The sequence below is a fragment of the Homarus americanus genome, unplaced genomic scaffold (genome assembly GCF_018991925.1).
Source record: "Homarus americanus isolate GMGI-L3 unplaced genomic scaffold, GMGI_Hamer_2.0 scaffold47693, whole genome shotgun sequence".
NCBI lineage: Eukaryota > Metazoa > Arthropoda > Malacostraca > Decapoda > Nephropidae > Homarus > Homarus americanus.
The window spans coordinates 227,525-243,841 of record NW_024716635.1 but is presented as its reverse complement, the minus strand read 5'-3'; the positions used below and the strand labels follow the sequence as shown (position 1 = coordinate 243,841).

Here is a 16,317-nt window from a genome sequence, read left to right as displayed (position 1 = left end):
AGTGAGAGGAGACGGAGAAGAAGGATGGGAAAGAGGGGAGAGCGAGATAAACGGAAGAAAGACAGAAGAAATACCATGGTGAAGAGAGGGTGGGGGGGGAACCAGTGAGGGAAGGAAGGATAGAGGCAGGTTTATAAAAAGAGAGGGAAGAATAATACCATCTGTATCTATCTAATTGGCACCAGACCAATTATAACTATCTCTACATAATCAACCATCTATCATTATATCTACACACCTGTCTGCCTCTCTTGTCTTTAAATATTATACTACAGAACACTTTATAATTAGTGGCAATAACATTTATCGTTAATCGTTACAAACTGCACACACACACACACACACACACACACACACACACACACACACACACACACTCACTCACTCACTCACTCACTCACTCACTCACACACACGTTCGTAAACACAAAAACACACACGTATACAAGTTTTCCTCTCTCATACACGCTCTTTGTCTCACCACAAACATACAACACACACAGACATGCATACACAAACACAAGCTCTCTTCCCTCACACACGTCCTGTATTCACACACAAATATACAAACAATTCATATATACACAAAATATACAAGATACAAGCAAATACATACACATGCTATAATTTTCTCTCTCCACACACACACACACACACACACACACACACACACACACGCACACACTCTCCCCACACACACACAAACACACAAATTCTTTACCATCCCAGACTGAATGCCCAATAAATATTTCCGAAGCATAAATACACCACCAGCTCGAAAATCACCATAAATTACCTCCCTGGCACCCCTCCACCTACATCCCCCCCTCTCCTCCTCCTCGCTACCACCACCACTACTACCACCATCACCACCACCCCCTTCCTACCACCACTACCACAACCCTCTCTTGCCTATACGTCCAGCCCAGCTAGCAGAGACCAATGGAGTATTATTATATAGCTGAATTATTGTTGTTCTGTTTATTTTATATGGTGATATGATCATAATTAGACTCACAGTATAATAGCCTGGAGCTTTATGAGCATTCCATAGCAACGCTCAGTACCGCTAAATTGATATCAACACAATAATATCAGGTACTTGGGAACTGTGATCAAAAACAGCCAATCAGCTTACGTGGGTCAGGGTTAAAGTAGGCAATCTGACCAATCAGTGACCTTTTTCCTTCCTGCCAGAGCGCGCGTTGCTAGGTGCTGATCACTGATTGGCCAAAAGCCGCTCCACACTCCGCCCAATCAACAGCCAAATAATTGTGGCCGTCGGGCTTACATGATTGATTTGATCACCAGAAAAGGGCATTAAAAGTTTGAAAATGTCACTGGTATACAGAGAGAGGGATTTAACCCTGCTCAATTACTTTAATTTTCGACGTGGTTTACGCCAACGTGTCGGAAAGGTCACTTGAGAGGAGCCTCTGAACAAGTCGAGTAGGAGGGTCGTTTACTGAACCCGAGACCCCCAACACACACTACCTTATAACACCTTTCTATTATTTTACATTCGTTCAACTTCAACGTTTGTTTTTCACATCTGGGGAATTATTTATTACGAGGATCTGAGTTCATGTGAAGGAAATGTTTTTTTTTGAGATAACCATTGGAGTTATTATTATTATTATTGTTGTTATTATTACTATCATTATTATTATTATCATTACTGTTATTATTATTATTATTATTATTATTATTATTATTATTATTATTATTATTATTATTATTATTATTATTAACATTACTGCTATTTTTATTATTATTATTATTATTATTATTATTATTATTATTATTATTATTGTTATTATTTAGGTTCTTGAGAGTTAGTGACAGGAATAGTCTTTGGGGTTAGCGTAGGTACTAATTAAGGCTTCAGATAGTATTAGTAGTACAGTAGTAAGTGATGATTGTCCAGGTGTAGTGGCCTTGGTAAGGGGGGAGTAACTAATTACTATTGTGGTTACCTACCTACCTACCTACCTACCCTTACTCTTTCCTTCTCTCTCCATGACGTTAATGACTCCCCGTTACCTGCTCATAACTCGCTCCCTACCCCACCGTCGTTAACTACCACACCCTCGTTAACTACCACACCCTCGTTACCTACCCCATCCTAGTTACCTACCACACCTTTGTTACCTACCACACCTTTGTTACCTACCACACCTTTGTTACCTACCCCACCCTCATTAACTACCACACCCTCGTTACCTACCACACCCTCATTAACTACCACACCCTCGTTACCTACCACACCTTAGTTACCTACCACACCCTCGTTACCTACCCCACCCTCGTTACCAACCACACCCTCGTTAACTACCACACCCTCACCTACCACACACTCGTTAACTACCACACCCTCGTTACTTACCCACCTTTGTTACCTTAGTTACCTACCCCACCCTCGTTACTCACCACACCCTCGTTAACTACCACACCCTCATTACCTACCACACCTTGTTACCTACCTCACCTTCGTTACCTACCTCACCGTTACCTACCACACCTTTGTTACCTACCTCACCTTAGTTACCTAACCCACCCTCGTTACCTACCACACCCTCGTTAACTACCACACCTTTGTTACCTACCACACCTTTGTTACCTACCTCACCCTCGTTACCTACCCCACCCTCGTCTGTCTGTGCCTCGTTACCTGCTCCTTCCCGGGGTGAGTGTTTCCTAGCAACCGTATAAGACAGATATATTCTTAAAAAATAACAATATAAATACCAGGGTGTGTGTGTGTGTGTGTGTGTGTGTGTGTGTGTGTGTGTGTGTGTGTGTTTGTTTGTTTGTTTGGATGTGGGTGTAAGTGCCTAAGACAGCCTAAGAAACTGTTCATTAATGATTATATACTGTGGTGAGATAATGAAACAATAAAACACACACATTTACCCAGACATACACACATACACTTGAAAATTCCCGTTTAAACACCAACTTCCCCAATAAAAAAACTTTATTTCAGAAACAAACGCATGATAAATTAAAGCGGTCACAACAACCCAGGCAATTATACATCTATTGTTCAACACAAAACTTTTTATCTTTTATTAATCTTCACTACAATAACTACAGAACGTCCCTCAAAAATAAATATATATATATACTGTACATAAAAGAGGTCTTGGTTGAGGGTGTGTTGAGCATATCACTCTTTTTTAACGCACTCACTAAACACACGCGCACACACACACACACACACACTCTTACCCCCCAAACACACAAACTCTCCCCCTATATTTTCCTCCTCCTCTTCGCCTCTCCATTCACCAACATCCTCTTCTCTGTTTCCTCGACCTATTTTCCTCCTTCCTTCCCTCCTTCCTTCCTACTTTTACTCCCACCTTTTCTCCCTTAACTCTGTCTATCCTCGTTCTTCTACATTCCTTCCTCGTCCTTTTTAATCTCCCCCTTCTCTCCTTACTTTCTTTCATCCTTTCTCTCACTCCCTTCCATCTATCACCCTCTTCTCTCTCCCTTTCTTTCGTCTCCAACCCAGTCTTTTCTCCTCTATCCCTCCCTTCTTTTACCCTACCTTCATCCCCCCCCTTCTTTCACCCTACCTTCCTCCCTCCTTTATTTCACCCTACCCTCCCTCCCTCCTTCTTTCACCCTACCCTCACTCCTCCTTCTTTCCTCTACCCTCACTTCCTTCTTTCACCCAACTCCTCCTCCTTTATTTCACCCCTAACCTCCCTCCCTCCTTCTTTCACCCAACCCCCTCCCTCCTTTATTTCACCCTACCTTCCTCCCTCCTTTATTTCACCCTACCCTCACTCCCTCCTTTCTTTCACCCTACCCTCACTCCCCACCCTAATCTTCCCCTTCCTCCCTCCCTTCCTCCAAAAGGTCACAGGGAGGAAGCAGTAGCAAGTAACACCCTGTAAATGCAACAGGTAATTACAGGTGTGAGTGCAGGTAGCCGAGAGAAGTGGCTAATGGTTACCTTCCCTCACTCCCTCAACTCGAACACAGCATCGAGGATCTATATTGGAAAATGGTACTGTACATCCCATCGACATGAACCAGAAATAAGTCAACATTTAGTCTGGCCAGCAACAAGCCTCGCCTATACCAAGGTTAGAACTCGTGACGATTTCAGAATAAAATTGGATTCATTTTATAAACTGTATGGAAAGTTATTGAGAGGTAACCTGATTTGTCACGAACGAATAGACGGACGGACGGACGGACAGACGGACGGACGGACGGACAGAAGGATAGGATTACTACAATAGCCTCCTCCAAGAATCTCTGTCGGGGGAGGCAGGAGAGAGAGAAGGAAGGAGGGGGGAAGAAGGAGGGGAAGAAGCATGGGGGAAATTGAAGAGAAGGGAGGAATAGAGAGAAGGGGAGGGGAGGTTGGGGGGGGGTGGGGAGAACGGGAGAGAGGTAGAAGGAGAGAGTGACAGAAGGGGAGGGAGAGAGAGGGGGAGGGAGGTGGAGATAGAGAATGTCAAATGTTTCTCCTAAGATAACTTCCATCTCCTCCTCCTCCTCCTCTTCCTTCTCTGCTTCTTCTTCCTCCTCTTCCCCTTCCTCTTCCTCCTCCTATTCTTCCTCCCTCTCCCATCTCTCCTCCAACCTGGTACTTAAGAGACAAATGGAAGGTCATCTCGGCACGATTAACTTCTCGAGGTTACAGGTTACAGGGTACAGGTTACGTATTACAGGTTACAGGCTACAGATTAAAACTTACAGGTTACAAATTACAGGTTACAGGTTACATATTACAGGTTACAGGTTACATATTACAGGTTACAGATTGCAGGTTACAGATTACAGGTTACAGTGTAATGGTGAACTCAACATCTTAACATTTCCATCACCAAAATATAAGGGGATTGAACCGGAATTAAAAGCTAGAGTTAAAGAGCTAGTGTGTTGGGGATATTGTTAGTAGCTTTAAACAGCCAACGACTGGAGAGGTATTAGAATACTGTATAGCCGCAATTGCCCAGAAACGTCTACAATACCACATCTCAAAACATCTGCAACACTATTTGTTAACATCTGCAACACTACCTATTAATGTCTTCAATACTACATCTTAACATCTGCAACATCACATTTTAAAACATCTGCAACACCAAATCTTAACATCTACAACACTACATCACAACATCTGCAACACTACATCTTAACATCTGCAACACCACATCTTAATTACAACACCACATATTAAATAAAACACCACATCTGAACATCTGCAACACCATGATAACCCCAGACTTCATAATAACATCAGACTGAATGAGTTTTAGCAGCAGTAAGCAGATAATAAACACAAACACGTTCTAGGTCTTTATTGGTCCTTACACTGACATGAATTGGAAGGCATCATCTAACACTGAAACGAGGATTTATTCACAGTCAACATCACAATCAAGTTCTAGATAATAAAACAAATTTACCAGTGAATAAACTTTTGTAGGATAGTGACCCTCGCTGAGCACCATACATACATACATACATACATATTGTACATACATGAACACACATACACACACACACACACAGTAGGGAGGAGGAAGATTGTGAGAGAGAAATAGGGAAGAGGAAGATGGGGAGAGAGAGAGAGAGAGAGAAGTAGAGTGGGGATTAGGCATGAGGAAGATGGGGAAGGATAATAACGAAGATTGAGGAAAGAGTTAAATGGGGAAATGGAGTAAGGAAGGAGAGGAGGAAGGGTTATAAGAGACACCGGAGCGTGGGGGATAGAGAGTGGGGAGTGGGGAGAGTGGGAGGAGTGGGGTGGGGGGGGTGGGGAGGAAAAAGTAATTAGAAATGGTAATGGCAGAGTAAATGAGCGGGCAGATCCACTCCTCTCTCCAACCTTCTCCCGAAAAGAACTAATCATATTTGAATACGATTATAATGTGTTATTCTTGTAGAGTGTGTTGGTGTCATGTAGGGTGTGTTGGTGTGGTGTAGGGTGTGTTGGTGTCATGTAGAGTGTGTTGGTGTGGTGTAGGGTGTGTTGGTGTGGTGTAGGGTGTGTTGGTGTGGTGTAGGGTGTGTTGGTGTCGTGTAGGGTGTGTTGGTGTCGTGTAGGGATGTGTTGGTGTGGTGCTTGAGGTGTGTTGGTGTCATGTAGAGTGTGTTGTTGTCATGTAGGGTATGTTTTTGTCGTGTGGGGTGTTGGTGTCGTGTAGGGGTGTGTTATTCTTGTAGTGTGTGTTGAGTTGTCGTGTAGGGTGTGTTGGTGTCGTGTAGGGGTGTGTTGGTGTCGTGTAGAGGTGTGTTGGTGTCGTGTAGAGTGTGTTGGTGTCAAGTAGGGGTGTGTTGGTGTCGTGTAGGGTGTGTTGGTGTCGTGTGAGATTAATGTTGGTGTCGTGTAGGGTGTGTTGGTGTGACCGTGTGGGGTGTGTTGTTGTCATGTGGGGAGTGTGTTGTTGTGGTGTAGGGGTGTGTTGAATTGTCATTATGGGGTGTGTGTTGTTGTCATGTAGGGTGTGTTGGTGTGGTGTAGGGTGTGTTGGTGTCGTGTAGGGTGTGTTGGTGTGGTGTAGGGTGTGTTGGTGTCGTGTAGGGTGTGTTGGTGTCGTGTAGGGTGTGTTGGTGTGGTGTAGGGTGTATTGTTGTCATGTAGGGTGTGTTGGTGTCATGTAGAGTGTGTTGTTTGTCATGTAAGGTGTGTTGGTGTTATGCTGAAAGGTGTGTTCTTGTGTATACATGTCGCACTATGTACATATTACACGGTGCACACATCGCCAAGGTGTACAAACTGTAAGATGTGTGATGTACATATCTCTGAGAGTCTGGTGTACATGTTGAAAGAGTGTACAGTATAGTGGTGTATATCTTGTTGCAGGGGTCGGGTAGATGACGGAGTACATCTACTTGTTGCAGGGGTCGGGTAGATTACAGAGCACATCTACTTGTTGCAGGGGTCGGGTAGATTACAGAGTACATCTACTTGTTGCAGGGGTCGGGCAGATTACAGAGCACATCTACTTGTTGCAGGGGTCGGGTAGATTACAGAGTACATCTACGTGTTGCAGGGTCAGTGATGTAAAAACTGCAATGATCTGATGAGTACTATAACACCTCCCTGCAGCCGACCTCTCCTGGGGGTGAGGAGTCTGACGTGGGTAGTGGAGGACAACCTTGACCATGGAGATTGAGTGTTGAGGAGGACTAGTGGACCTTGACCCCTCCCCTCCCCTCCCCTACTGTACCCTCCCCTCCCTATCACTTGTTCTCTTACCCACCTCTTTACTCTTCCCACCCTCTTCTTCCCCTTCCCTCCCTCCCTTCCCCATCCCCCACCTACCATTTCCTCTTCTCTACCCTTCCTTAACCACCCCCTCACCCTCCTCTCAAAATTACCTACCCACCTCCCTCACCATCTTATCTTCTCTTTCACTTCACTCACCCTCCTTTCCCCTCTTCTCCCTCCCACCCACCCCACCCCCCACCCCCACCCCTCCTGATGGGCATAACATTGCTACAGACACAAGTGGCGGGAGTCAAGTCAGGATTAATACTCCTAATGCACTACTAAAAACGCTAGTACATTTTGAATGTGATTACAGCTGACACCATGCCGCCGTCCTCTCGGGGGTGAGAGGGGAAGGTGAGACTGAGGGAGGAGGGAGGAGAGGTGGGGGAGGAGGAAGGAAGGTGGGGAGAGGGAAGAGGAAGGGAGTGGGGAGAGGAAGGAAGATGAGGGAGAGAGGGAGGAAGGAAGAGTGGGAGAGGGGAGGAAGGTGGGGAGGAGGAAGGAGGGGGTGTGAGGAGGAAGGAAGGTGGGGAGAGGAGGAAGGAAGGTGGGGAGAGGAGGAAGGAGAGGTGGGGAGAGGAGGAAGGGAGGGAGTTAGAGAAGCGAAAGTGAGGGAGAGATAAAAAAGAGGAAGAGGTAGGTGAAATGAGATTAAGGGAGGGAGAGGAGAAGAGAAATGAGAGAAACCTAGGGAGAGGAAGAGGAGAGATGGGAGAGAGAGTTAGGGGGAGGAGTAGGGAAGAGATGAGGGAGGGAGAAGGTGAGGGATAGAGATAAGAGTTATACAGGCAGGAGAGATGGAGAGTTGTGAGGGAGGGAGGGACGAGGAGGAAGAGGAGAAGGAAGGAAGGACGAGGAGGAAGAGGAGAAGGAAGGAAGAGGAGGAAGAGGAGTAGGAGGAGGCCCATGAGTATAATGTATGTTGCCGTAAGACTTAACTCAATATAATCTATTTTATCTTATCTAACCTAACCTAACCTAACCGCACCTAACCTAACCTAACTTAAGGACAATCTTGCTACTTACAACGAAAAAAATAAATCTTGTTATCACCTCTGGGTAAAGCTTGCTCCACCAGTCCCTCTACTCTCATGGTGTGTGTGTGTGTGTGTGTGTGTGTGTGTGTGTGTGTGTGTGTGTGTGTGTGTGTGTGTGTGTGTGTGCGTGTGTGTGTGTATGTAATGATCTTAACTACTAGGAGAGATCGTCTTTCCATATTATAGTCATAACATTTTGTCTCACACCCTTCCCACTCCTCCTCCCTATCTATCTGCCTTCTCTCCCATCTGTCTCTTACCCTACCCCCTCTCTTCCTATCTTTCTCTCACTCTTCCTCCCTCCCTTTATATCTCTCACCCTCCTCCCTCCCCTCCCTTATATCTTCACCCTTCCCACCCTCCCTCCCTTATATCTCACCCTTCCCTCCCTCCCCTTATATCTCTCAACCCTTCCCACCCTCCTCCCTTATATCTCTCACCCTTCCCCCTCCTCCCTTCCCTCACCTTCCTCCCCCTTATATCTCTACCCTTCCTCCTCCTTCCTTATATCCTCACCCTTCCTCCCTCCCTCCCTTATATCTCTCACCCTTCCCTCCCTCCCTTATATCTCTCTCCCTCCCTCCCTTATATCTCTCACCCTTCCCTCTCCCTCCCTTATATCTCCCCACCCTTCCCTCCCTCCCTATATCTCTACCCTTCCCTCCCTCCCTCCCCCTTATCCCTCAACCTTCCTCCCTCCCTCCCCTTATATCCCCACCCTCCCTCTTATATCTCTCCTCCCTCCCTCCCCTATATCTCTCACCCTCCCTCCTTATATCTCTCACCCCTCCCTCCTATAACTCCCCCCTCCCCTCCTCCCTTATATCTCAACCTTCCCTCCTTCCCTCCCTTATATTCTCTCACCCTTCCCTCCCTCCCTCCCTCCCTTATATCTCTCACCCTTCCTCCTTCCCTCCCCTTATATCTCTCAATCTTCCCTCCCTCCCTATATCTCTCACCCTTCCCTCCCTCCTCCCTATATCCCTCACACCCTTCCTCCTCCCTCCCTTTATATCTCTCACCTTCCCTCCTCCCTCCCTTATATCTTCTCACCCTTCCCTCCCTCCCTCCTTTATATCTCACCCTTCCCTCCCTCCTCCCTTATATATCTCTCAATTCCTTCCCTCCCTCCTCCTCCCCTTATATCTCTCTCTCCCTCCCTTATATCTCTCACCTTCCCTCCCTCCCCATATCTCTCACCCTCCCTATATATCTCTCACCTTTCCTCCTCCCTCCCTTATATCTCTCACCCTTCCCTCCCTCCCCTCCCTTATATCTCTACCCTTCCCTCCTTCCCTCCCTTTATCTCACTTCCCTCCCTCCCCTTATATCTCTCTCACCTTCCTTCCCTCCCTCCCTATATCTCTCTTCCCTCCTCCCTCCCCTTATATCTCTCACCCTTCCTCCCTCCCTCCCTTATATCTCTCACCCTCCTTCCTCCCCTTATATCTCTCTCACCCTTCCCTCCTCCCTTATATCCCACCTTCCCTCCCTCCCCTCTCACCTTCCTCCCTCCCCATTCTCTCACCTTCTCCCTCCTCCTTATATCTCTCACCCTTCCCTCCCTCCCCCCTTATATCTCACCCTTCCCTCCCTCCCCCCTTATATCTCTCACCCTTCCTCCCTCCCCCTTATCTCTCTCTCCCCTCCCTTTATATCTCTCACCCTTCCCTCCTCCATATATCTCACCCTTCCCTCCCTCCCTTATATCTCTCTCACCCTTCCCTCCCTTATATCTCTCACCCTCCCTCCCCTTATATCTCTCAATCTTCCCTCTCCCTCCCTTTATATATATCTCTCCCTCCTCCTCCTTTGTATCTCACCCTTCCCAACTCTCCTTCTCTCAACCTCTTCCATTTTTATCAGGTAATGTCTCTATTATATGGTTTTTTATTTTGATTTTTTTCTCATAAATTTTTGAGTTTTGAAGATAATTATTTATGGAAGGAATTAATGGATTTTTAATGGGAGTAAATATGTGGTATTTCTAGGATGAGTTTTGTATGTTAATGGTATTTTGAGGAGTTTAATGGTATTTTGAGGAGTTTAATGGTGTTTGATATCTTAAGGGAATATAAAATACAGGTGTTAACAGTTATAACACTAAGGTAGATACTGTTAATTGATCGTGTTGATTATTTAGTATCTGTCTTCCTTCTCTCTCTCCCTCCCTCCTGTGGTTTATCTCCCTTCCCCTCTTTCCTCCCTTCCTTCTCTCCCGTGGTCTGTCCTCCTTCTTTCCTCCCCTCCCGTGGTCTGTCCCCCTTCCATCCCCTCCCTCCCCTCTACACGTCTCCCCTGGGTTACTCTCCCTATCCTTGCTGGCTTTCTTTCTACTGGTGTATATAAATTTTTTGTTTTCTTCGTCTCCCCAGCATCCCTACCCCTCCTCAGCGCCCCTAGCACCTCCCCAAAACCTGCTAACACACCCTAGCACCTCCCAACACACCATAGAACTCCCCTAGCACCTACCAGCACCAGCTAGCACCTCCCCAACACACCTTAGCCCTTCCCTAGCAGCTGCCAGAACCTCCCCAGCACCCCCTAGCACCTCTTCAGCGCCCTCAAGCCCCCCTTCTCAGCACAGCCAGAGGCCTGCCCATCAGTCCCCAGGAGCCAGGTGTGCGTGCGTTAAATTATTACCCATCATTAGGTCTGTGGAACCAGTCTTTACTCCTCAACCGACTCCTTCACACCCTCGGGAAGAGGAGGTTGAAAGAAGGAGGATTATAATGTGAAGTGGGTGGTGAATAGGAGGAAGGAGGAAGAGGAGATACTGGAAGTGAGGAGAGGATAAAGGAGATGGATAGAGGGAAGGAAGAGTGTGGTTGAGAGGAGGGAGGTTACTGAGGAATGCACATGACAGCAACGACACCTGGGGGGAGGAAGAGGAGGAGATGTGGTTGGGAAGAAGAGAGGGGATGAGGAGGAAGGAAGAGATGAGAGGAGTGGAGAGTGACGAGAGGAAGAAGTAGGAGAACGAGAGAACGAGGAAGAGACAGAATAAAAGACAACAAGGGGTGGAGGATGGATATGGAGAGAAGATTGGGAGAAATAAGAACTAGACAGATGAAGACGACGAAAGAGATGAAGAAGATGAAGGAGGAGGAGGAGGAGGAATAAGAGAAGACAAAAAATGAGGAAACAACAAGAAAGGAAGAGAAGAGGAAGAATAAAAAGGAAGAATAAATATGAAAGAGAGAAAGATACAGATAAGAAAACAAAACAAACAATAAAAAAAACGAGAACGTAGAGAAACTTAAGTACGCCTGGCTTATCGTCTTTTCGCCAGGCTAATCTTTTTCTTCGCCGGACTTATACATTTTTCACTTCGGCTTATCCATCTTTCGCTCGAATCCATTCATCTTCCAGCTGTCTAGGTTATCCATGTTTCGCCAGGCTTATCCCTTCTTCGCCTGGCTAACTCTCCCCCTAGTTGTCTTATTATTTGAACCTTTAGATGTTATTCCCACGCTACACATATTTTTCCCACGCTACACATATAGTTTTCCCACGCTACACATATTTTTCCCACGCTAGACATATTTTTCCCACGCTATATATATTTTTCCCGCAACATATTTTTCCGCTACATATATTTTTACGCTACACATATTTTTCCCACGCTACATATAGTTTTCCACGCTACACATATTTTTCCCTACTATATTTTTCCCCACGCTAGACATATTTTCCCACGCTCGGTTATCTTGGCCCGGTGAGCCATTCTTCCCAGCTTATCTTTTCACGCCGGATCATTCTTCCCACGCTCGGCTCATTCTTCCCACGCCTGGTTTATTCTTCCCACGCCTGGTTTATCCTTCCCGCCTGGTTATTCTTCCCACGCCTGGTTTATCTTCCCGCCTGGTTTATCCTCCCCACGCCTGGTTTATCCTCCCCACGCCTGGTTTATCTCTCCCTGTTTATCCTCCCACGCCTGGTTTATCCTCCACGCCTGGTTTATCCCCACGCCTGGTTTATCCTCCCCACCTGGTTTATCCTCCCCACGCCTGGTTTATCCTCCCACGCCTGGTTTATCCCCACCCTGGTTTATCTCCCCTGGTTTATCCTCCCACGCCTGGTTTATCTCCCACCTGGTTTATCCTCCCCACGCCTGGTTTATCCTCCCACGCCTGGTTTATCCTCCACGCCTGGTTTATCCTCCCCACGCCTGGTTTATCCTCCCCACGCCTGGTTTATCCTCCTCACGCCTGGTTTATCCTCCCGCCTGGTTTATCTATTAAGTCTTTCAGTGATTATTTAAGATTTACTCCTCATGTAAGTGAGTGAGTGAGTGTGAGTAAGGATGCTGTGAGTGTAAGGGTGTATTACAGAGTATGAGTGGTGTAAGTATGAGTGGGTGAAAGTGAGTAGGAATGGTGTGAGTGTGAGAGTGTAACAGGGTGAGTGAGTATAAGTGAATATGAGGCAGTATGAGGGAGGAAGGTGTGAGTATAAGTGAATATGAGGCAGTAAGGGACGAGTGGAGTATAAGTGAATATAGGCAGTATAGGGAGGAAGGTGTGAGTATAAGTAAATATGAGGCAGTATGAGGGACGAAGGTGTGAGTATAAGTGAGGGAGGCAGTATGAGGAAGGTGTGAGTATAAGTGAATATGAGGCAGTATGAGGGAGGAAGGTGTGAGTATAAGTAAATATGAGGCAGTATGAGGGAGGAAGGTGTGACTATAAGTGAATATGAGGCAGTATGAGGAAGGTGTGAGTATAAGTGAATATGAGGCATTATGAGGGACGAAGGTGTGAGTATAAGTAAATATGAGGCAGTATGAGGGACGAAGGTGTGAGTTTAAGTGAAGGTGAGGAAATATGAGGAAAGAAGGTGTGAGTATAAGTGAGTATGAGGCAGTATGAGGAAAGAAGGTGTGAGTATAAGTGAGTATGAGGCAGTATGAGGGAGGAAGGTGTGAGTGGTATCCCTCGCGGCCGGTATTACATGAGTCAAGGGACAGCCTACTTAAGAACTCACTTCATTTGCCTAATTAGTGCCCGGTGGGTGTGTGGCACTGCCTGGCACCCTGGAGGGAGGCACTCACGACGCTGCTGTTACTCCTGCTAGTGCCACTACCACCAACATGGCCCTCTAGTTTATTTACATTGGTTTATTTTTTTGGCTACATCTGGTTTATCTTGTGTAACTTGAAACCTTCACTTACCAAACTTAAACCAACTTAATCCTGGTTTTTCTCTTATCTTTAACAAATTTATTTTAACCTAATCTTACTAACCAAATCTAAATTATTCTTAAAATATCAAACCAAAGATAAAAAAAAATTACCTAACCAAACCATGTTAAACTTAATCTAACCAAAGTATAACTAACTTAAACTAACCAAACCTATGCAATTTTAGCCTAATGTAACCAAACCAAACCTACCCTAATTACCTAAGCAAACCAAACCAAACTTAACCAACTCAAAGACACCTAACCTAACCAAATCAAACCAAAACTAACCTAACCTAACCTAACCAAATCAAACCAAAACTAACCTAACCTATCCTAAACAAACCAAACCTAACCTAACCTAACCAATTTCTTTGTTACGTCTTTCGTGTATAAATGGCTCCCATCCACTTAAGATAATCAACATGTTAAATTACAGGTGTACAGTCTACCTCCCTTTAACATACAGGTAAATGTACTCTACCCAATATATTAACAGCATCAATATCCCTCAAACTAATCTAATAACAGAATATATTGTAAGCTCTATTAACTTCCAATGCTAAATTAAATAACTAAATTTAGAATAGATTATAATATATTCATAATTACATGTGAGGTATCCACATTATTCCACTAAATTAATTAACGATGAATTGACTGTAAGAGCGAAATTTCCTTGAATATTATTACTTTTATTTTGTACCAGTAAAAATAACGTGACGACTTAAACACACTCATGAAATACCACTACTGCATTCGATTAAGGAACAATATTTAGATTACCTGAGGATTGGACACCCTGGCTTATTTCGCCTGAAGATCAACCATCCTAACCTAACCAAACCTAACCTAACCTAACCTAACCTAACCTTACCTAACCTAACCTAACCTAACCTAACCTAACCTAACCTTACCTTACCTAACCTAACCTAACCTAACCTAACCTTACCTAACCTAACCTAACCTAACCTTACCTAACCTAACCTAACCTAACCTAATCTAACCTAGACGATCCCAATACTCTTCTCCCTAATATGTTACAGGTATAAATCACGTTACACACACACACATATACCTGACCTAAGACGCAAGAACCAACTCACTAAAACATGTCATCAACATGTTCTGAAAACCCGAGACCACATCCTGAATCGTAAAGAACGGTCTGTAGAGTAGAAACCAGTGACTATTTGTAGAGAATAATAATAACACAGACGGTAGAGACCCTGTACACATGTTATGCTACACCACACGAGAACCTTTATGAGTAACACAGAGAGAACAACAGTGTTACTTACGTTGTTACTGGAGGTGCCGGCTAGGGTGTCCGAGGACCAGCCACCACCTGAAACATATGAAACACCAATTAGAAACACACAGGTCAAGTTGTAGAAGTCATTGCCTGAAACACAAGAAACTCCCATAAAAAACCCGGAATTAAGTTTTACAATAATGTAATCAGTATTTTAGCCTTTAAAGTATATGAGAGAATTTCAGTTTATATATAATATCATCCCAAGTCACAGCATCATTATCATCCTAGGTCACACATCATCCTCATCCTAGATCACACACACATCATCATCATTATCATCCTAGGTCACACATCATCCTCCTCCTAGGTCACATACAACGTCATTATCATCATCCTAGGTCACACACAGCATCATTATCATCATCCTAGATCACACACAGAGCATCATCATCATCATACGTATTATGTGGGATGATGAGCCATATCATTCAAACTTTAGGTATTAAGGGTAAGAGGCGGTACACTCTGGGATAACACATTATTGGCTCTCACTTACCCACCACCGCCTCCACTCTGCCTTGTGCCCCCCTCCGTCGCTATCAACGAGGGATAGATCGTGTAAAACCTCGTAGGAATGTGTAAACTTGGTGAAACTCTGTGTAAACCTGGTGAAACTATGTGTAAACCTGGTGAAACTCTGTGTAAACCTGGTGAAACTATGTGTAAATCGGGTGAAACTATGTGTAAACCTGGTGAAACTTTGTGTAAATCGGATGAAACTATGTGTAAACCTAATAAAACTATGCATAAACCTGGTGAAATATGTGTAAACCTAGTGAGACTATATGTAAATCGGATGAAAATGTGTAAATCCGGTGAAAAATATGTGTAAACCTCCTGAATCACATAACCCGATCTATCAAGCCTAGCCACCACATCTCTAACCTAACCTAACCTACTGTACTTCCTCACGTAAACTCACAAAACCACATGATACATCAATTCATCATACCTCCAACACTAACGATAAGTGCCACACATACGAGGTATATAAATCACACACACACACACACCTGCTATCATTGTACAAGGTATAGTGTCAATCAAGACTGCACTATACAAATACACATATTGCAATTCGACCCTACATATTGCCAACATAATTGCTGATCAACCACATGTACCATAAATACCTCCCACATATACACCTACAAGCTTTTGAGTCTAAGAGCCTCTAAGCTCAGTACCAATATGACCTGTGGTACAAGGCTCAGTACCATTAAATAAAGTGCCGCTATGGCCTGTACCACTAAGCTCAGTGCCGTTAAGTCTAGTGCCACTAAGCCCAGTGCCACTAAATTCTGTGTTATTACCTCTACTGCCACCCACGAGGCCAGGGATCACAAGCAGAGGGAAGAGTATGGTGGTGGTGGTGGTGGTAGATGATGGTGGTAGTAGGTGGTGGTGATGGTGGTAGTAATTGGTAGTAATGGTGGTAGGTGTTGGTTGGTGGAACTGGTAGATGATAAGTGATCGGAGGTGGTGGTGGCAATGGTACACGGTAGTGGTGGTGATGGTAATGGTTGATAGTGGTGA

General features: G+C 44.9%; 1 long non-coding RNA gene across 1 annotated transcript in view; it reads right to left on the bottom strand.

Moving 5' to 3' along the window:
- Window positions 1–16,317, bottom strand: part of LOC121858184 — a 125,071-nt gene that overhangs the window by 46,328 nt on the left and 62,426 nt on the right. The window contains exon 2 of the long non-coding RNA XR_006087375.1: window positions 14,765–14,811. This is a non-coding gene — a long non-coding RNA (uncharacterized LOC121858184). The remainder of the gene's footprint in view (window positions 1–14,764; window positions 14,812–16,317) is intronic.